The 22,287-nt window shown below is 40.4% G+C and overlaps 2 long non-coding RNA genes across 3 annotated transcripts; both read right to left on the bottom strand.

The window, feature by feature from the left end:
* Nucleotides 1–2,919: 2,919 nt before the first annotated feature.
* On the bottom strand, nt 2,920–8,168 carry LOC310895041. Of its 2 annotated transcripts, none has more exons than XR_014580400.1 (3): nt 8,042–8,168; nt 6,344–6,474; nt 2,920–6,208 (listed from the first exon to the last, which is right to left on the bottom strand). It is a non-coding gene; the product is annotated as an uncharacterized lncRNA (long non-coding RNA). The 2 variants fall into 2 exon arrangements; XR_014580401.1 differs by having other exon boundaries at nt 2,920–6,175.
* Nucleotides 8,169–13,239: 5,071 nt separating this feature from the next.
* Nucleotides 13,240–19,106, bottom strand: LOC310895042. Its single transcript, XR_014580402.1, has 3 exons — nt 17,696–19,106; nt 15,909–16,057; nt 13,240–14,706 (listed from the first exon to the last, which is right to left on the bottom strand). It is a non-coding gene; the product is annotated as an uncharacterized lncRNA (long non-coding RNA).
* Nucleotides 19,107–22,287: the final 3,181 nt, after the last annotated feature.

Raw genomic sequence — 22,287 nt, 5'->3', positions numbered from 1 at the left:
AGGATTGAGCACCAGGGGGAAAAACGCATTTCCTGACTCCCCCTCAGCCACTTTGGACACCAGGAGCAATGCTGAGTATGATTTACCAAGCCTAGACTTGTGTGGGTAAGAAAATCCTTATCACTTAGGTGTTTGTGCAACACAAAAACATTAGAAAGAAGCATGGAATTCATTAAACAAATGCAAATTCATCTTCTCAGCAAGCTACTTATATTTTCCATTCAGCCCTAATTATGATTTGCAATGGTTACAAAAAATACCTCTAAATATTCATCACTTTCCAGCAGCAGTTTCTTAATCAATGTCACCACTGATGGGACTGGAAGTTGCTTCAGATGTATTTCTGATGCTGAGACTAAGAAGTGAGTGTCTTTCTGGGATTATTGTCAAGGGCATAAATCTCAGAGCCATTTGATGAATACAGAGGTGTGAGGGAGGCACCTGAGGAACAGGCTTTATCTCTGACGATTTCAGGGGGATATCTTTGGAAAAGTAAAGAAATTACAAGCATTTGTCAAAGAAGATAGCGGTAAGAGGGAAAAGAGATCTGACAGAATTCAGCAAATCCTTTCTGGTCACAAGTAAGAAAACACTGGTTCCCTCTTTGCAAAGCCCTCATTCATCACCTGGGTACAAAACTAAATAAGTTACTCAAGATCTATGAAGTTATGCTTTTAATTATCTCTTTTTTGCAATAATTCTTTGTCATGCGGACATGCAAATGATTTGCTGCTCCCAAAAGACTGCATTTGTGATTAGAGAGAAGAAAACAGGCCAGATTTTACCTTCAACAGCACAAGTCTACATCCACTGTAATGTCATCACAGGTGTTGGAGTAACACAGGATCTAATATGTAACTGAGAGTTAATTCCAGACTCAAATTATACTGGTTTATCACTGTATGCTTTTCCTGATGCCTAGGGAGTGATATGCATTAAATCTCACAAACAGAGGATCTAATTCAACTTGTACTATATTAATACTCTGAGCAAATCCACCTAGGTCAAAACAAACATTTGAGCATGCAGTCGCTGCCTCTGGTATTTCAGCTGACATTCACCTGGTGGGGAGAGGGAGGTCTGGTGGGAGAAAGAAGGGAAGGGAGGAGCAGTACTGGCTTTCAGGTGGAGTTGTAATAACTTCTAAGTCTTCGTTTATGGAAGGGCATTAACATAGACTGCCAGTGAAATTAGCCCACCATTGTAATGGATAAACAGCGCCTGGGCTGAGACAACAAATGCATTGATCTTATCTGTCAACACCCAGATCATCATCTAGGTTTTTACTTATCATCTGTTCTGTCAACAGTTCCACCCCCCCGCCCCATCCCATAGAGAAAAGAAATGACAACAGCAATAGGAACAGCAGCCTGCAGCGCACAAGAAGCTTTTTGCTTTAGCAACCTGCCAGGCCATAAAATCTTGCAGTTTTGATTAGGAAAACACATTGCTACTGAAAAAGAGAGCCTTTGGGCAATTTTCAGCAATGGGATTAGAGTGAACTCCACCTCAGACAAGCATTTGGTGATACAGATGCTGTGGAGTTCAGTATTTGCAATTGATCTTTCTTGTGATCCACCATAAAACCCAGATCTTTAGTCAACCATTTTGTTTCATGTTATTTGATATTTTTTTTGCACATTTTTGTCTATATCTGAATTGATGGAAAAGTATAACAGACAAATAAACAAACAAAAAATAAATAAAGCACAATGCTTTGCACATTAATGGAGTGTTTTGACTGGAAGCTTAACCAGCAAAACAAGCAGACTCAACAGTGTGTGTTCCTTGCAGCTCAGTTTGCATCTTCTACTTCCTTTTCTTTGCCCTTCAAGCTGCCATGAGAAGATGTCTTTCAAGATGTGGACACAGAGCAGTAAGATGGAAAGTAACCCTGGACAGACATTAGCTCCTAAGCCAGTACAACCTGCCCCTGCAACATATTAACTTGAGGAGGTTCACAGAAGAAAGATTTATCAGCATGCCAAGGCTTCTGATAAAAGGTGACCTACTTTCTTATCCAGCCATATTTTTATTTCATGTATTTCTGATCCATCAGAGTCAACAGCAAGAGGAGAAGCATTCCCATGACTGTGGCAGGAGGAGGCAGTCTGTGAAGGGCAAAGGAAGGGCACAGGCTGACATGTTCAATGAGCTGCCATGCACCAGCACAGGTCCTGGGGAAGAGAGAGGAAAGCTATGGAGCCGGTAAGAGCAATTTTCAGAAGAGGATTACGACAGGCATGTGCTGAGAGAGAGTACAGGTGGAAGATAGCCTTGCCTCGGAGAAGGAAGATCCATTGAAGCAACCACCTCTGAAAGCTGGGGAGACCTGGCTGCCTAGCCATGACCAGCTCTCTGAAACGTATCATCAGGGTTCAAACTGTTGTTAAAAAGATCAAACTGTCCCTTTCTGAGACAATTTGTGCATCTGTGAAGCCAGTAACATCTTTGTGTCTTCAACAAAGCAGAGAAAAACCTACTTAAATTCAATAGCTTTAGCACAAAGAGGATCTGACAGTGGCCAGCTTTATATTATTAACATTTCCCAGGAGTGAGGTTCCATAGTGGCAGGCTGATGTAATTACCAGAACTGAAGTTGTAAGTCCCATTGAAAAGACCAAGAGATTTGCTAGTGACTTCAAAGAGGTAAAGATTTGTGTGGATTTGCACTAGGATAGAAAATGCAATGGGTTAGAAAGTCAGGTCCTCTAGTGTCTTTAATCTTTTGTGAGCTTTATCCAGACATTTCAGTCTACAGGGGATTTAAATTAAGTTGCAAAAGACACTTCCTAAACTTTCTGTCTGAGTGTTTTAGTATGTGAGTTTTACACTATTAGCTTAAAAAAATGACCTTTTCAAAGCTTTTTGAATTAATGGCTTGTGGACGTGTAATGCTGGCTTAGCATTGTCACGGAATTTACTTTCATGATGTGGAGATAGATGATGATCTAATAGTGATTTGTCTTTATCCAGGAAATTCACATATGTATTTAAATGTGGAAGAAAGATCTTGGGATGAACCAGTAAATTATCAAAACTGACAGGTCAGGATAAAGTACACTAAAAAGGCATTTGAGAGAATGTGTAATACTAAATATGTTACAGAGAATCTGTGAAAGCATATAATCAATTTTGTAGACTCTCTGGGGCCCTTTTTTTTTTATTAGGAGTAATATTTCTAAAGTAATTATGCAGAACAATTCTCAGTTATTTACAACTGATCATGTGTCAGGTTTTGTGACTTTTTTTTTTAATAAAAGTCACTGTAAAATGTGAAAAAGCAGGCAGCCAAGATAAAAAAAGGTCATACTTGTGATTTAATGTAGCCTTGGGTCCATATGTATATGGAGTGAAGCGTTACTTATTCTCAGTCCATGCACCTTGAAGAGACATCCTGGAGGATCCAGTGGTCTGAGGATGTCACTCTTCTTTTACAGCTAAGGTGCGAATGTCCCTTCTATAAAGTAATAGGAGCCAGATTTTTAGAAATGGCCAGAGAAAGATTTCTTGATCAGGAGGTCCTTTTCACTTCAAAGTGAAGAGACTTTGAAAGACAGTTTTTGTCTTCAAAGGTTTCCAGCTTTCATTCAGGCTTTTTGAGTGGTCAGCTTCTCCTTCTGACCTTTTGGTTCCAGAATAATTTGAAAAATATATCATTATGAGAATTTTACACAGGTCTGGGTCAATCGCAGGCAAATTAAGGTGTGTTTCAGTCAGCATCATGGCAAACAGTCTTCCTTTAAAATACATATTGTGTGACTGTTTTCACTGTGCCGTGGTTTCTCTCTGTGTTCAATGTCAATAAAGGTACATACTCCCCAGAAATATCATGTGGTTAAAACTGCCTTGCTTTTTGAGACTTCTGGAGAGATGTCAACATAGTGAGCTGCACATTACTGACTATTTACCTTCAAACAGTCTGTAGTGGAGTAGTCACGGACAGATATCTTCCAAAGAGCAGGCAGAGAGGCCTCAGTAGGAGTTGAATTAGGCATGGGTTTGATGCCAGATGTGGAATGTTGATGTTTGTTGTCCATCCCTTACTTTCTGTCCTTGAGCCTCTTGCAGGCCCATCACTGTCATCTGGGAGTGCTGTAGCCAAGGCTGAAGTTAATGGGCAGGGACTCCACGATAAGCTAGATGGACCATGAATGCAGCACAGAAGGGGTTACTTGTTTTCTCTCTTCATACTCAAAACCAGAGAGTAATACTTGTGAATTTCCTCCAGCTTCCTTGTTGAGTGTCTTTACAAAGGATATCCTAAGGATATCCTTTAAGGATAGTGACTTTCCTCCAACTATCCTTGTTGAGTATCTTTACAAAGACATGTATCAACTATGACTGCATCTCTCCTCTTCATGGATATTGTATCAGTCAAAGGTGTTGATGCAGAAGAGGACTGTGGTTAGGCATACAGTACATACCATTCCCCAGGTTAACTTACTCATCAGAACTGGCTGGCTGAGACACAGCGGGAGCAGGGCTATACAACAGATGGCACATGAGTCCTGGGAAAACCATCGCCACACTTAGCTATTTCCAACACAAAATTGCCCCTGTAGATGTGGGGTGCCTCACGGGAATGTTGTTTTAGCTGACATTGGAGAGGCAGTGCTGTGAGCTTAGGTGTAGGAGAGGTAGGTTGGGGTTCAAGTCTGGGGGCCATGGACCTGTTCTTCCCTTCCTTTTATTCTGTCTCATGCATCTAGCTGTAAATAGGTATTCCTGAATATATATTGTTATATAGCACCTACCTTAATGATGTTCTAATCCCAAATCAGGCTCCCAGAAATATAATAATGAGAATTAACAATGCAGACTCCTAATGAGTTATCTGAAGCCCCACTCTTTTAAAATGCCATCTCTCTCCTCAGGAGAGAGCTGCCTTACAAGCTGGAATCAGCTTATTGGAGAAATGCCTCCTGATGTGCAGTCTGTGGATCCTCAGCTTCTCTGCAGCTGAGATATGAAGCATGTGAAGGGATGCCAAACCATGTCCCAAGAAATGTTGTTGGACAAGTACTGTTTGCTGCAAGTACCAATTGCTGGATAGACCTTTGAATGAAATAACATTTTTTTTTCAGCCCTGGCATGCAGAGGTATTTAGCAGCTTTAGCATTTAGCATGAAGAAGTCTGCAGCTGATTCAGTGAAACATCCTTTCATGGTACTCAGATTCTCCCTTACTTTGGAAAGCCTTGGTTCATTTTATTGTACTTGCCCTGTACAAAATAACATCAGCTGTTAATGAGGACATGCTGGGACAGAACAAGGCAAAACAATGGGGAATTTTGATTCTGCCATATCTCCCTCTGCTTTGCTTTCACTCCGCCTGAGCATGGTATATTCTGTCCTCCTCTCAGTTCAGGACAGAGCAAGAGTAGCTGTGGTTCAACACAGTGAGCCCCATGCTCTGAAGCAGCTGTAACTATGCATGACTTCATGGTAAGTTAGAACAGCCTCTGAACTTTTTCTTTAATATTTATATAAGTATACTGAATCCACAATCCTTCACTGTCATAAGCAGCAACATATAGATGACACAGTAGTACATTTTGCCTGTATATTCTGTCTCTGTCATCAAAACATCCAGATGTAAGCATAGGGCTAAATCTGTACAAAGTAAAATGAGATGTCTTCCACTGGGCTATTTCCTGACATGTGCAATAGAAATGTCTTGTGATTAGGAAGAGTACAATTTTCGAAGAGGCATTTAACTGCAGAAGATGCCAGACTGAAAGGATTTAATTTTCTTGTTCATTTAAACACTGTCTGAAGAGAGAAATTTAGTCAGAAGAGTTTGCAGCCACATTAAGGCTCACTTAAACTTAAAATCTAGCCTTTGATTCTGCATTTAAGAAATAAAGGTGTTCTCAAATAGATATGTACATGGACAGCAAAGAAAACCCGTCTTAAAAGGCAAATAGGTGAAATTGCCTATAAAATTATTTAGAATGCTAATAAACTCCAGATTTAATTCAGTTGCAATGAAGATCATCACTTGCCAGCTTGTAAGCTATTATTGTGTAAATCTGATATACAGAGGGTGTGAGCTAGTAGAGCTGCCCTAACTTCAGCCTCATGGAAACATTGGGCTCAGTGAAACAATCCAGTAGGAGATGAAGATCCAACTCTGCAGTCAAACTTCTCCAGATGTCAGCAGATTTTTTGTCCTTGTTGATTTTGGTCAAAAAAAAAAAAAAAAGCTATTGAAAATAGAAGAGGCATAGTTACAAATCTCATTCCTCTCAGAGCTAGTTTTTCCTGTGTGTAAAGACACGGAGTGTGATGGTAGGTATCCCTGAAGTCAGAAAAAGGAAAATAAAATAGGGAACACTTACAGATTACAATGAAGATAAAGCTCAAAACGTGGAAAGACCGTGGAAAGGAGGTCATTGTGGATGTCAGCATCTTGCTGCAAGGTCCTCCTGGGATAAGCACATGGCAAAGCTTCATTTCCAGAATCACCCTTCTGAAAGGGAAACAAAAGGGTAGATCATCTAGGGCTACTAGTGAGGTGGGGACACCTTCATGGGGCACTTTTGAGTTTTCCCCTTCACAGCCTCCTAGGCACTGTGTATTGATCATCCACTGCAGAAAAGATTAGCCATGACCACCAAATGCTAAATCCATGGGCAGCTTTCCTGTTCAAAGGGAGGGGGACAGACTGGGAATGTATAGCTGCCATATAGCTAAACCATGTTGGACACTAAATACTGCCCTGCAAAGACCTACAGCACTGCTGTGAAGACAGAGATCCAGCACATTGGTCAGCTTAGCTCTGGATTAGCTTCCTAGGATTATGCAATGCCAACAGAAGTGGCTTTGTGAGGGCTGGTTTGTTTGCTCACCTATTGTCCAGGCAGTCTGAGCCCTGCCAGGTTTGCTACATCTCCAGTACTCAAATCAAAAGTGCTTTCAGCAGGATACTAGAGAAATGCTGAAAATAAGTACTGGGAAAAGATGTGTTGAGGTCCTCAGTGTGATACTGACATGGCAGCATGTATTGTAGACGTAAGTAGCGTTAAATCTTGTAGCATGTCTTGTTCATGAAGTCTGGGTTAAGCCAAACACTTGATCCAGGGCCAAGATCCTCTTGACTTGATCCTTTGGGGAAAGGAAGATTGCCTTCGTCTCTCACGTGTGAGATACAAGCTGCTTCCTTGGGCTGTTGTTACTTTTAAGTAACGATTTTCCTACTGCATCATTGTTCCTGGACATGGGCATCCTGTGGGTCTCTTCTTCTCCCTTTACATGCCACATTATTTGTTCTGGCTCACAGTCTTTACCATAGGTCTTAATTTGTCAGAGGACATTAGGAAAGTATTTTGAAGCCTCTAACTGTCCGTTGCATGTGGATGCTGTAGGGCCCTGTTGAGATTAAACATTTACTGCTTGGCTTGTTTGTGATGACAGGGACCTGGCTGGTCTTCTCTTATGCAAACTGGCAGAACTCTGCATTTCAGCAGCCCAGAAAACAACCTTGTCAGCACCACTCCTTGTCTGCAGCAAGGAAGAACTTAGCCTGAGAGCACACAGTCTCAGAGCAGTGCTCACTTTGTTCCAACACAAAACTCTTTCATGAGCTCCGCTGTGAAATATCCTGATAATACCAGTGAAAGGTCTACTGAGTGTGTGTCTCATCTTCACAGGCCCTAGAAACAGCACCTAAGGAAGGTTGGCACTCCTTCCCTCTCAATGGGGAGAAGAGCATTGCACAAACAAAAAGATGTACATCTAGATGTTCAGACTTAAGTCTGTCAGGATAGGGCTCATCAGTGTGTATTTTCCACTGTACTAGGCTCTCATTCAACTCCCTACCCTACCTCTCCTAAGTTGTTAGTGAATAATAATTAATGGAGATGGCTCAGCAGCATATAATATTTGTACTTTGTACCAACTATGATTGGTACAAAACTTTGTACTAGCTATGATTAGCTGGGCATATCTATCATACTTGATAAGTTATCTACCAGAGCATTTGAGGGTAGCGTTATCTAAGGACAAGAAATCATACTTTTTCAGAGCAGAGCACTCACCTCAGCAAGCTCGCCTTCAATCTCTTTTCCAGAATCTCCCAGGTGTAAACTCTACCCTGTTGCCTCCCATTCCCAGGAAACAAGAGTCATCCATTGCAACCAGGCTCCAAGCACAGTGACATAGCAGCTTGGCATAGGGGGGTTCATGTAGGTAAAGGCTTTGTACAAATGAACAGCTGTTGTTCATCTCTGTTTTACACCCCATTTGCCATATGATTGGGTTTGATTGTTATTCCACCTGTGAGTCACTGTAGCACACACGGCTGCATGTGTACACACTAATGAATTGACTTATAGCACCCACCATGCACTCAGTAAATTGCAAAAAAAATTGACAACTAAACTGGAGATGTGTGTGTAGAATATGGGAAAATGGTCAATTATGTTTAAATTACCATAATGAGGCTTCTTGGTGTGCTTGTACCTGACACACTATCAGATATTACATCAATTTACCCAACAGAAGTTTTATGACAAACAGAAAGTTTTTTTGTTGTTGTTGTTGTTTGTTTGTTTGTTTTGGTTTGTTTGTTTGTTTGTTTTTCCCACAGAAGCATAACCAAGTTCTAGCACTCCTTGCCATGCCAGAATTTGTGAATTTGTGACAGCCAAAAGTATAAAGTAGTTCACTAAAGCCAAATCCTTGGAAGATACATCCTGCTCTTTAGCCATAAACTGAATTCATTGAGGGTAGAAGTATCTTGCAAGGCAGATATCTGTATGCTGGCCTGTTTTAATCTCTTTACATGAACATTTGCTGCTGACCACATGAGTGATTGGACTAACTATACGAGACAGTTTATGTTCTTCTTTTACAGTAATCTTTCAGATAAAATATAACTCAGACTGAGTTACCAGCTTCTTGTTATTACCGATATTTCATTACTTGCCTTGAGAATGATCTGTGCATAGAGCCAACAAAACTGCAGTGGTTTACAGGGAAGCCCTCTGGCTGTGTTAGGGTCTAAGCTAAATGCCAACTCATGTAATCATGTTTTATCAATATATACCAAGTTTCTCCTAAAAAGATGAACTGGAAAAAATTGCTTTACAGCACTCTGTTAAGCAGATCTTACTGCAGCAGATAAGCTACCAAGTCCCATTCAGAATAAGCCATGAATTGCAATGACAGATAATCAGCTATATATATATCTAATCTGTGTTAGTTTGGAACCAGCACAGATGGAAAACAAACAAACAAAAACAAACAAACAAAAAACAAACAAAACAGTTATTATGATGGGTGTATGCCAAAAGGCTAAGATAAAACTTCAGGCTGTCCTACCTACTATACTATGCCCTCCCCCCCCCCCCCCCCCATTACTCTGAGGGTATCTATGTGCCTTTCTGGATTCAGATCTCCAAGTGGAATGTGATCCCTTTGAGAATGGGGAGGCACAGGCAGGCAGGATGCTTTCTGCTCCTCCTCAAGGCTGTTGCATCACTGCATTTGAGTCAACACATTTCAGACCTCACACAGAGAAAAGAGATGGCTCTTTACCTATACAAGCCCTGGCATAATAGCTTTGGGTAGCTTTCCCCAAGGCATTTTGCTGAGGTCATACATGACAGTCACAAATATTTCCCAGGTCACTAAATTGTCTGGAAGGCTGTTGTGTGCTTTACAAATAAATTTATTTCATTTTTTTATTATTGTAAGGCAGAAGTTAGCTAAAAGAAGATTTTACAAAATTATGCCTGAGTCACTTGACCACAACTACATCTTGCACTGCAAGTCAGAAACAGAAGAATAACACCTCTGCTTCCCTCTTTTTGTACCACTAGGTTGTGTTTAGTTTAGTTTGTTTGTTTGTTTTGTACCAGCTAAGAAAGCATTTCTGGGGGAACTTCCTGGAAGGGAGGCATCCCCAAGGGAAATAGAAGAAATTTCTTTGTTGTAAGTCTTGAGGTACTATGGGGAAGAAGGGAATTACTGGAGGAAGTGTCAAACTACCTGGAAAGAGATTAACAGAGGGGTTTGATAGCTGGTATGATTCAGAAGAAGACTGAGGGTAGTCTGGGGATGAAACAGTACTGGAAAGCTTTGAATAGGTCCCTGATGTCTTAGATATATGCAGAAAGGAAATTGTCATGATATTTATTGGAATTGACTGTTAGGTGGTGAAAAGTCTCAATTTCTGGCAAAGCAGGAAAACCAGCAACGTATTTGCTGCTTTCTTTTAGAAGACCACATGCAGCAATTTTTTCAGCTGCATGCAACAAACTACCTGAGCTCAATGTTGAAAGTTAACAGTTTTCTTAGAAACAGCACAACAGAATGAAGTAACAAGAAAGGTGTGCAAGGCTCTCTTTCTTACATTGGATAATGCTCCTGCTAACATTTGTTGAAACATGTATCCTTGATTGGGGATGACATTTTGTCATTTCTGCAGATGAATGGAATTCCTCTGGTGAAGAATTTGAAGTTTAAGCAGAGCCAAGATTTCTCAATGACGTTAATAGGGCCCAGGCTGAGCTTTCATGCTGAAATAGCAACAATTCAGAGAAAAAAAGTAGCAAGTTAAAAAAGCAGTCAGGAGGCCCTGGAAGGGTGTAAACTATGCAAAACTCTGTTCTCCTATTCAGCACCTTGTTCCAGCTCCTTTCTTTTTCTCCTCTACCTTTTTTCTCATGCCCTTATTTTCTGCTAGGACAAACCCAGCCTGGAACAGAAGGTATATGCATTCTTACCGTGTCTGTGTTGCAGGGCACAAGTGACATCTTACGGTGTGGGCTAGGTATGTGCTTAGCTGATGTTCAAATTATGCTGAGTTTTCTACAGAGCAAAAGTAACTGAATAACTAAGAATAACTAAGAATAGTGCCTTCAAGAGGGATAATGACCATATTCATATCAGTGTTCCTAATAAATACTTAGGGCTTGTGATATTGTCTGGTTGCAGAAGCTAAACAAATATGAAGTTAGTTTAAGTGCTTCCATGTGAATCCCCTCTGTTACTATGTACAAGCCAGGGAGACATGGTTGAATCCTTGGCAAACAGATGACGCCCAAACAAGGAAAATTTTAAATAACCTTATTGTTGCTTTTGGGCTGACTGACAGAAAGAGCAAAATACATTTCTGATGAACAAGCCTTAATTTTCTTTTCAAAAACAAAGCAAATAATATGGATCCTAGATGTATTTCTGTACTTCAGCTACACTGCCTTAAATATTTTAAAAGCCCTCTGGTCACTAGTAGGTTTGTGCTACAGCTGGGAAACTCTGAGTCCTGATCCAGGTGTAATCTAAAGAAGAACTGCAAGAAACGTTCTGAGACACAGAACTTTTTCCTTCAGTGAACCAATGCCAGGTCTAATACAAACAGTTTTTGCATGCAAATGCATATATATACACGTGTAACTATGTATAAATACAAAATGTATTTCTGCATGACCTTGTGTTTAGGTATGTGCTCTGCACATCTTCCTGATGGTGTTGCCTTTCACTGCAGGGCAGCATTTCAACAAAGTATAATTATTTTGTTATGGAGAATCAGGTCACTGTTGTATAGGAGGGGAAATAAAATCAAAAAGTACTCCTCCTCACTTCCCCTAGCAAGAAGATTTTAAGGTTTGAGCCTTCTGACTGGAGGAAGCTGTAAGGAGTTGTCTTCCAGACAGATCTCATATCTGTGTTTGGCTGTCCTTATGGTAAGCAGGCTCCTGGCTCAACTGATTGGCACGGCTGAGTAATTTCATCAGCCTTGCTTCAGACAGCAAGAGGTGAGGAAAGAGCTGGGCTTTCAACCAGGCCTTGTGTTTCAGTCTGTACTCGCTTGGGACATACACATCAAATGCACCCTGGAGAAACAGTGAAGAGAAATGTGCCTGAGTTTCCCCCTGCTATGACCCTTACCAGTTTTGTGGTGTCATCTGCCTGAACCAACCGTGCAGAAAACTGAGGCTGGATATGAGAAACTGTATTTTTCATCCTGCTTGGGCAGGCCTAAGTCAGCACACAACATGTAAAACTGGAATGTTGCAGGGGTCACAGTTCCAGCATATGCACCTTTATCAACAAAAAAAAACATTCACTGCAAGAAAAAAAGCTATTTTAACTGACAGTTTAGTTTGATTAGTATGTCCATAGAGGCTGTTTTGCATCAGTGATTATCCACATTCTGTTTGACTTTTTTATACCAATGTCAAGTGCACCAAAATCCTACATTTCATTTTGCAATAACAGCTTCTATCCTATTGTACAGTGTTGCTTGTTTTCTCTTGGTCAGTGTGTGCCTTTTAGACATGCTGTATGTAGTGTAAACGAGCCCTCTTGCATCTAAACCTAGAGTCCTTTTTCAGCTGTAGACTTGCACTGTTATAAAAAGATTTTATTCCTCCAATTTTGCATGTAGACTGGCTCTCAAGCTCCCTAGGTTTTGTGACTCACCTAAAAAACCTGTGGGAGAGTTCATAGATTTTTATCGCCAGTGAAGAGTTGTGGTGTTTTCCAAAAAAACTGCTGATGTACGTACAATAATTTGTGTCTGTACATCCAGAAAAGTCCTCTTTTGGCAGTAAGGAGTGCAATGGAAACAAAACAGTGGTATTAGAAATAATTTCCTTACAGGGTGCCATGTCAGATCCAGGCTGAACTGAGAATGAATTAAACTGTTAACCCAATAGTTCTTCGTCAGATTAAGTAGACTGGGTTGATGATCCCAGGCAAGAACATCTCACACTTTATTTTCTGCAGATTACAGAGGCTTCTCTTGGCAACGAGACACTTTCTCTCCAAAAACTTGTGAGCAGATTAAAGATAATACCCTGCAGTAACAGCAGCAAATAAAGGCTCAGCATCCAATGTGGTTTCTCAGCCCAACTTCCTATTGGATCAGGAAAGTCACAGATACCACCCCATAGCCATAAGCTGTGTGTGTTGTGGGTCTATGTTAAAGCTGTTCATTGCATTGCTTGCTCTTTTGGACAGCAGTGAAATCAACCTAAATTTATGACATACATACATTTGTGACATACATTCACCTTTAGAAATCTGAGTCCAGACCCTATCCTAGAAACCATCAGCTTGCAACAGGACTGCCAAAAGATGGCCTGGTTTGAACAACACAGTGCTGGGCCAGCAATCAGCTGAAAGTCACTGCATTTTATGACTAGTATCTGTAAGAGATGGCAGTTTTTAGCTTCCCCCTTGTGTTTGGCTTTGCTGGGAGCCAAGAGCTGCCGCACACTCACGGGGCAGTGCATTGCAGCAAAGTCTCAGCTTGTTCTGTGTTTGGTGGCATCTTTTCTGCAGATAAGATGCACACACATGTCAGGCTTGCCTTGTCTAACTTCCAGAAGGTAGGGAAATTGACCACCCTGTGTATCACTTTCCAGAAGCTTCTGAGTTGTGGTCTTATCTATTATTTCTCTTCATTTTCAGACTAACTCATGCACAAGCAGTATGACTTAAAAAGATCAGTGAAATCAGTTATACAAAAGAAATGCCTTGTTACCCTCATTTCTTCATTATGTGTCATTCTGGCTGTTCTTTAAAAAATAAGAAATCTTCTAACATAACATTGATGATGAGAAAAAACTTCTTGCTCTTTGTCTCACACATACACACACTGAGTTGTCTGTTACACATTTTTACACGCTCATCTCCTCTCTCCCTCTCTTACATGCTCTTACACCCTCTTGGAGGTCCTGCTTTCTTATGGGTATGTTGGCACACAAAACACAAATCAGGACAAAAGACATGCACATGTTAATTAACCAGGCTGATTTTTACTTGTTGTGGAAAGAGCCTTAAAAAATGAAAAGGCATTGTGTGCTAACAGCGTAGCACTCAATAGTAGGGGAATATTTGTTTTTATAGGTGAGCTACCCGGTACCAGCAGTCCTGACCTGTCTGGCCATGAGTGCATTGAGCTGGAAGAAAACACTCTACTTTCCCAAGAACATGCTTAGGTTATCTTTTCTTAACCTTACAGTTTGTTTCCCCAGCTTGTTTGTTTGCATTTTTTACCCTCTGCCCATTTGAGGTGTGTTTCTGGTTCAATGCCTCTGTAAAGGCCAAAAGAATTAGTACTGCTGAAAGAAATTCAGTACTGAATTACCCTTGTGTTGTTCAGACTTTGTTATGGCTTCAGTTCATTAAAACCAAGAGATGGGCAGCTGGAAGAGAGAGAGAGACCAGCTAGAGGGGGCCACTTGGGGCTGGAGGGTGGTTAAGTCTTTTTCCTTTTGAAAAGAGCATGATGAAAAAGTCACAGCTGTGAAATGGGAGGCTAAGTAGGAAATGACATATTCCAGACAAGCTGGAGAAAGAGTGATAAATGCTCCATGCCCCAATTTTCCTAAGTGTTTCATTTCCAGGTCCCAGTAGTAATGCAACTCAATCAGCAGATGGGTACACTGCATCCCTGCTTCAGTTCTCCAGTTCTCTGAGCTCTTTTGATTTATTTCTCCACACAGATCTCAGTCCTCTGATGTCCCTGAATGGCAATCTCAGCAGATCCCACTGCTGGTGTGGCGGACTGCCTGCAGCTTTTGTCAGATGTGGGCATTCCCAAGGGCCTGCGGGCAAGAGCATTTGCAGAGTGGGATACAGCTTTCATGTGTTCACTGTCTCAGTCCAAATCAGATGTGCAGGGCACAGTACAAAGACTTCAGCAGAGCAGAGACGATATCCTCCCAGAGGTTACAAGAGATGCAGCCAGCTGAGAAATGCGGGAAGCAAGACTGAACCCTTAATATTTCTCAGTTCTCACAAACCTGAGATTTTTTCTGTTGGGTGGAAAGCTTAATTTTGCATAGCTATTCCAAATCGAACTTCACAGTCTACTTAAGCAAAATTATCAAGACCACCTAAAATAGGAGTAGAGCCCTTGAAGCACAGTAACAATTAAGTGGCTTTTTCCCATTTATTCTTAAAAAGCTTTTTGTTGCTACATTAGTAATTGCAACAACAGAGAGAGGATCATTGTAACAGACTGGTCTATTTTTAACAGCAAGCCAGGATGAAAACTGTTCTCCCTTTTCTGTGTTAAACCATTATTTCTCTTTTGCTTCCTTCTCTCCATATTTAATAATTTCATTACTGAAAATGGAGGAAAGTAGAAGCAAAAGAACGCAGAGAAAAGAAATGACAGAGGGGAAGTTCCTGAAAGAAAAAGGCCTGTTTCATCCACTTCAGAAAAAAAAAATGCATTGACAACTAAACTTTGAGACATCATTTTTAGTTCTGAAAGAATTCAGTACCTAATAAAAAGGATTTAACTTGAAAATCATGAACCAGTTCTGTTAAACAAACTATTGGAAATAAGTTCAATAGTTTGGAAATATGTAAGTATCTGCTAAATAACACATCTTATGAATGAATAACAAAATGTGACTGAATACTCCTTTATTTGGAAGGAAACAATCAAAATACTTTTGAAGTTATTTCTGTCTAGTGTGTCAGAGTTTACTAAACTGTTTCCTAGGCTCTTCGTCAAAGAGTGGTAAAAACCATACGAAATATAATTTTAAAATAGCTACTTATTAGGAAGAACAGATGGTGCATTCATATACTATGAAATTGCAAAATTTTAGCAACCTTGAATATCAAGTTCTTGAGTTGTAACTCATTTGCACTGGAAACTTAGTTAACAAGTCAGAAAAAAAACACAGAATACTGCATAGTTATAAAAGAAGTGGGTGCTGACACATTAAATAAAATGCATCTATTTTTATGTTCAGTCCTGATAACAATACATTTTTTCATTTTAAAATATAAAAAGAATTCAGATCTTTCCAGACTTGGCCAGGGCACCTGATTCACAATGGAAAATATTTTTAAGTCTTATGTCAGCATTACTTTTTTCAGAATTAAGGGCTGTGGTACTGAAATCTTTCTTTTATGATAGCATTCTTTTCTCACCAGTTCTGTTTCCCATAATAGCATCTTGTGCTGGAGATGCAACACAGCAGCATTTCAGTTCACTCAGCTTTTCACATCAGTTTTCATTTGCGTTTGAACGCAAATTTACATAAGGAAATACATCTTCTTTGATGCAAGCCAGTGAAACCCTGGAGGAATAGAATGAAAGTTTGAAACCAAATTTCCCACACAAATTGGTCTGAATCAGATTTTAAAATAGATATATTTAACAATTATTTTTTTTGGCTTATAATTTCCAAGGTGTCACTGCAAGCATTTAATGTCCGCTGTTGCAGACTCAAGTCTGCCTTTCAATTTAACTAACTGTTCCTGTCATCACTTCGTATCTGGAACTGAATGACAAACTATTATGAATATATCAGCAAATTCAGCTCTTGAAAGATAAATGAGTAAAGTGGGAAGCAGAAAATTATCAGCACTGAAAAAATGATGTTGTCACTCAGACAAATTGAAGGGTTGCTATCAGAAGCTAGAAAAAAGTGACATAAATTCTTTGCAATTGTGCACTTCACCACGAGATACAAACAGTGGGGTTGGGTCTATCTAGATCTCCCCAAGACTTTGTTTTCACCTTGGGTCAATGAATTCTTTGAGCACATTTGTGAAGTCATCTCTAACACTTCCTGGCACTGGCCAAAGTTCCACTTAGGTCAATGTGACTTGAAGAGTACAACAAATGCAGGGCTTGTGTAAGACAGGGCAAAATTTGCACCTCTGGCTCTCAGCTATTCTTTTATTGTATAAATAAATACAGGGGGTTGGAAGTAGGAATCACTGAGAATCTCAAAAGAAATCAATTTTCTGAAAAATTTCCAGAATGATATATTTTCTGTGAAATGTAGTTCTTTAGTCCCATAATTTACAGCCAGCATATCTGGTACCCTGGACTTCTTATAACACTTCTGGTATCTTAGTATGCAAGTCCCATGCCCTCCTTGTCCACATTTCCCTTTTGCTCTTTTACATAAACATTTTGGAAATTGCATAGGTCAGACATGAAGACTGACCATGATTTTAGCCCTCTGTTTCCTTTAGCAAAGATAGGTGGTGCCATTGCAAATCTGGGAGTTGGTAGAGGACGATGCCTAACCAGAAAACTCACTTCAGGAAAGTATCACCCTTACAATTATTTTTCATTCAGTTTTACAGGCATTTCCCCAGTCTTTTCAATAATAGTCATCAAAAATGTGCACCACATTTCGCTGTGCCTCATCAGAGCTCTTTGTATCACCACAATCCGGAAAAACTCAAACATGGGTCCCTGTGAACTTGAGAGTACCACCTCTACCAGGTAAACCATTCAGTAAACAAACAGGAGATAAGCTAAGCAAGCTCTGTCTTTGCAGTTGTATGCAGGTCTCTGGATTAGGAGACAAGTCAAAAAATGTTATCACTTCTGTTTACGTGCACTTGTTTATAAGAGCGCAAGAAAAGAGTATGGTCCTTTCCCTTGTTTTCACCTGCAGTGAAAGGTCAATATCAATGTATGTTATCTGTATCTTGACTGTCGCAACCAGTGAAGAGAAACACATTTCAGCTTATCTAAAATAATAGTAGACATGCATCACAGGTTTTAATATCTGAGAATATTAGAGACACGATGAGAACATTTCTTTGCCATTGCAATATTTTTTGCAGCTGTTATCAGTACCCTCTGTTATCAAACATTAATGAGAAATCAATTCAAATCAAGGTGGCCCCATCTCACAACTTTGTTCTCTATCATCAGCACATAGTCACTTCATCAGATTTCACTGAGTACTCACCTGGCTCAACACTAGCATAACTTTCCAGTGACATCACCTAGATATTTCAGGGCAGAGCATGGTGGGCCTGGACCTGCTCAGTCCTCATGTTTGACACCACTCTGGAAACTTCAGCTGACCCATCCTGACTTCAACTTTCTCACCAACCAAACTCACATTGACAAGTTCGGCTTAAAGTAGTTCTCTCAAGGAATGTTGGTGCTGCCTAAATGATCTGATTTTCTGATTGCTGCCATGTGTAGCGTGAATTCATAAGGTTTCTTCAAACTGGGAGTGAGTACTGTGAGAACTGATCTTCACTGAGATCCTGGCATGTACTCCAATGCTATTGAGAGCAACAGCTTTAAAGCTGTTTCTTCATCTTTTCTAACCACACTGAAAGTACCATTTTGCAGTTATCTTAGTTTTGAACTGATTCCTTTTGTTATTTTACCCTTCCCCTTTTCTACAGGGTGGAAGATTTCCCAACTAAAGATTGTCCTAGAAACGTACAGTTGAAAATAACATCTCCCGGATGTGGCAGGCTCTGCAAAAATCTGACAAAGCTAGGAAAGAGAAAGATATTTTTTTTTTTCCTCTCTCCCTCATTACAGTAATCAAAGCCAGCCATTTCATCCCCTTGAGTCAGCCCAGCTATGTGAAGGTTATGGGCCAGGCTGCAGGAGCTAGCCTTATTCAGAATTACATTGGAATCAAATTCTCATTAGACTGGCTTCTCATTTTTTTCTTTCCTCTGTCTTGTTGCCTCTTCAGGATGTAATGTTCTAGAAGTAATTCACTGTAATTAAGCCTGTCCTAGAAACACAGCTTAAGAGGATGAGTTTCTCTTGCCAAGAGTTTTGTTTATACTATTTGCTTCACTCTACCTTCAGTTTATTGCATAGTAGTTATACAGTGCATATAACTCTTAGTTCTTGCTTAGAACATATTGGAAGATTATAATTTTTCTATGGGAAAACAACTGAAAAAAATAGCTGCCCTGCCTTTTTTTTTTTTCCCTCTGTGGGAAATTCAGAATTCACATAAGAAAGTTAGATATTGAATAAAATGGGCCCAAATACATTTCCACCTGCTTAATACAATTGCATTCCTCAAACGTTACTTCATTGCGATAAAGGGATATATTCTCCTAGGCAACTTTACCAGGTCAGTGGAAATGCCACATGCCGCCAGAAAGTCATTCTTCTCAACTCAGGTACATCTGCCAGCTATGTAAATTAGATAGGCTCAATCTAGGCACAAAGTTTTTTCCTGCTGTCCCACCACATTGTCAGTAGAAAACTTCCCCATATTTACCCTGCTATCCTATTTTCTAGCCTGTCCTCCTGGCCTATACCTACCTCTCTTATCATAAATACATGTCTTAAGAGTAATTCCATTTCCTTGGAGAAGATCCCTCAGACACTTTGCACTTAACCATTTCTCTTTAAATTAGTCTGATTGTAGTTCTCCTTTGCTCCTCCTTTATTGGTTATTAAGTGGATACAAACTGACTTGAAATTGTGTCAGCTGTTTTAACCAGCTGAGAAACATATTTGTTCTTCAGGGTGAATAGCAGCTTGAGAATAAATTGCTTGGTATTGAATTGCCACTAAATAAATACCATGTAAAGGACTTTCAGCTGTTCACCCTGCTCTGCTCATTTGGTGCATTCCTGTTGCCCTAATTCCATTTTCAAATGTAGTTCCTTGTTAAGAGTTTCTTGGGACCCTTAGGGTCAGAAAATAACTTGCAACAAGTCCTGTTTCACTCTAGCATTGTTCCTGCCTCTGTCTTGTTGCATCTTTAAGATCTAGTTTTCTAGAGAGAACAGCGATTAAAGCTGTCCTGCAGACCTAGCTTCAGAAACCATATTTTGTTTAGTTTTGGTTAGGAAACTACCTCTTCCCCACTGGTGCTGTCAACTTACACAAGCTTTCTGTCTGTTTGCTACATAAGCTGGTGATGAAGAGGAGTCCCCAAGTGCTTTTTCATTACAAAAAGCTTAATTTCTCCCTCTAATGCAAGACTTCCCAATACATCTAACTCCAATCAATATTAATTAAATAACTTTTTCACATTTATTTTCCACTCCTAAGGCCATCTTATGGCCTGAAGAAAGATTTCCCTATGGATCATCTGCACATTACCCAGGCTGATGATTCAGAGAACTTCCAAAGTTGTAAGTCGCTGAAGAACTAAGCTAGAGGTGAGTGCTGGATCTCACTATATAAGCATGTGCTTATGCCATTTCTGTCACTTTTATATAAGTCCCCTGTCTTTGCAGAAACTTTGTATAGGCAGCTCTTTCTTAATTCATAATACATTCAATAAAGTTTGGCTTGCACAGGGAAAGTGACCCTTGGCCCCTATCAGTGTGATTGGAAATGCATAAGGCAAAGGATTCAGCTCATCTCAGTTACTTCTTTCTGTAAGGGGTGCCCTGATTCAGCCCAAGTGTTCCTCTGTCTGTGGGACATCAGAGGGGAATCTCCCTCAGAAAGCATCTCTTTGTCTGTGGTGAGGCCAAGCCTTGGTGGCCAGGCCCCAGATGACTTTGGAGTAACCACATTGAGCCACATTACAAAAACCTCACATTTGTGTACAAGATTTCAGGGCAGAATGAAAAGTGAAGCATCAGTCAGCACCTCCTATTGTTCATGCCTGCACTTGGGTTGTTTTGTCCCCTATTTCTAATGAGGGCTCTCTCATCAGAATAATCAGACACAGGAAAAGTGATTGTATTGAAAGACAGGATTGCATGCAAATAAAATTCCCAGTTACAAGATAGACTCATGGCAATGAGTCTGTGTTTTCAAAAATTTGTCAGTGGTAATGACGATGGGTCCAGGCCTGCAAACCTTGTTCCCAGCAGTCAGCCAGGCCCTGCTGGAGTGTTCTTGCTTTGTTATCACAAAAGGAGAATGAGCAAACATCAGCAAGCATAGGCCAAGGACTTTCCTTCAAATCCAACTACTATTATTTTTCTAAATTGTTCTTTGCTTCCAATGGCCCAAGGAAAATGGGGTCCCAGGTGACCCTGCAGCATGGTGCTAACACTCTTTGCGAGCAGGGCTGTTGGAAGTCAGCCTCTCTCCGCATTGACACCACTGGAGACGGCCATCACCCTCTAGGACCTGCAGGCCTTGCTCGGGAAAGGCCTGCTGAAGGGGAGGACCATTTCTGTGTAGGTGCTGCCCCTTGCTAGAAGCCCAGTAAGCTCTGATTATTGAGCTTTGTGAGAGCTGAGTGCACAGCTCTCCTCTGAACTTCAGTATCTTTCTATAATAAGGTATAATTTTTCTGCAAATAAATTTAAAAAAAAAAAAAAGAGAGAGCTCTTGCTTACAGGGACTCCATATGGCTAAATATTGGCTTGTTCCTTCATATTTGTGAAACCACAAAACCCACCTTGCCTTTCTGCTCTTAGTTGTAAGAACATCCTCTTTCTGGAGAGACTATCACAAGTGGTATGGTCTAGAGATTGCCCTATCCACCTGGACTTAACAGCTTTTCAGATGCTCACTCTCTCCTTGTACTCACTCCTCACTCCTGTGGAAATGCCTGACTTCTTCTGTGCAGGGCACTGGGAAGAAATAGAAATGAGCACTTGCAGACACTTTGAGCTGTCTCCTGAATAAATGGTAGAAAACTAAAGGATCCCCAGAACACAGGGATTATTGATTTTGTAACTTTCTCAACAGCTCCATCAGCTGTGGTATTTAAAAGGAGCTCATCATTTACAAATTGACTCTTTCAGGCATCAAAGACCTGTCAGGGCAACAATTAGTTCTGGTAATTTATCAGCTGTTTGAGCTCGTCAGGTGGAGAGAGAAGGGCAGTTCTGCATCAGCTCCCCTCCAAAGCTACTGTAGCTAAACCCGGAGAGGATGTACCGGTCAGTTATCTGCAGCATATTTCATGTCCTCAGATGTTTTGCCAGTCTTTCTGATACCTGATCTAATTTTGTGAGGCTTTCAGGTGAAAATGAGGCATTTCTTAGCATGCTAAAGTCACCCAGGCCATAGCTTGTCTATCTCCTTAACAAAGCCCCTGTCAAATCCCCACAGAGCAGCTAAACAAACTGGAATGCAGCTAAAAGACAAAAACAAAACAAAACAAAACACACAGAAAAACACAAACCTGTGGGCTGTTTTTAATTAGCCTATAAACCATTCAGAGCCCTGCAACTGTGCTGTCCAGAGAGAGAAACTGGGGGCAAACATATTCTCTCCTTGTAGACCTCATAATAAATAAATAAATAAACAAACAAATAAATAAATAAAAAATAAGAGTTTATTTGAACAGACCAGAAGTCTATGTAAAAGCAACCACTCTGCTCAACAGTGGCTGGGCAGGGTGTTGTGAACAACAGCTAAAGCATCCTTTGTGAGGGCACCCAGAGAATTTGCTTGTACTGACCAGAGTCTACTAGATTAAAAGGGGACAAGAAAAGACGAAGATCAAGGCAGAGAGCCCCTGAGCCTGGACTTTTCTGACAACAGGAAGCAGATCCAAATTGTGTTGTACAACATCAGAAAGACTTTCACTATGTGCTCACATCCATGATTACAAGTACAAGATACATAGTACCAGTAAGCACTTCAAGTTTT

This window comes from Anser anser, assembly GCF_964211835.1.
Source record: "Anser anser genome assembly, chromosome: 2".
Classification (NCBI taxonomy): Eukaryota; Metazoa; Chordata; class Aves; order Anseriformes; family Anatidae; genus Anser; species Anser anser.
Note: the sequence above shows the minus strand (reverse complement) of the source record. Positions and strands in the feature narration are given on the sequence as shown.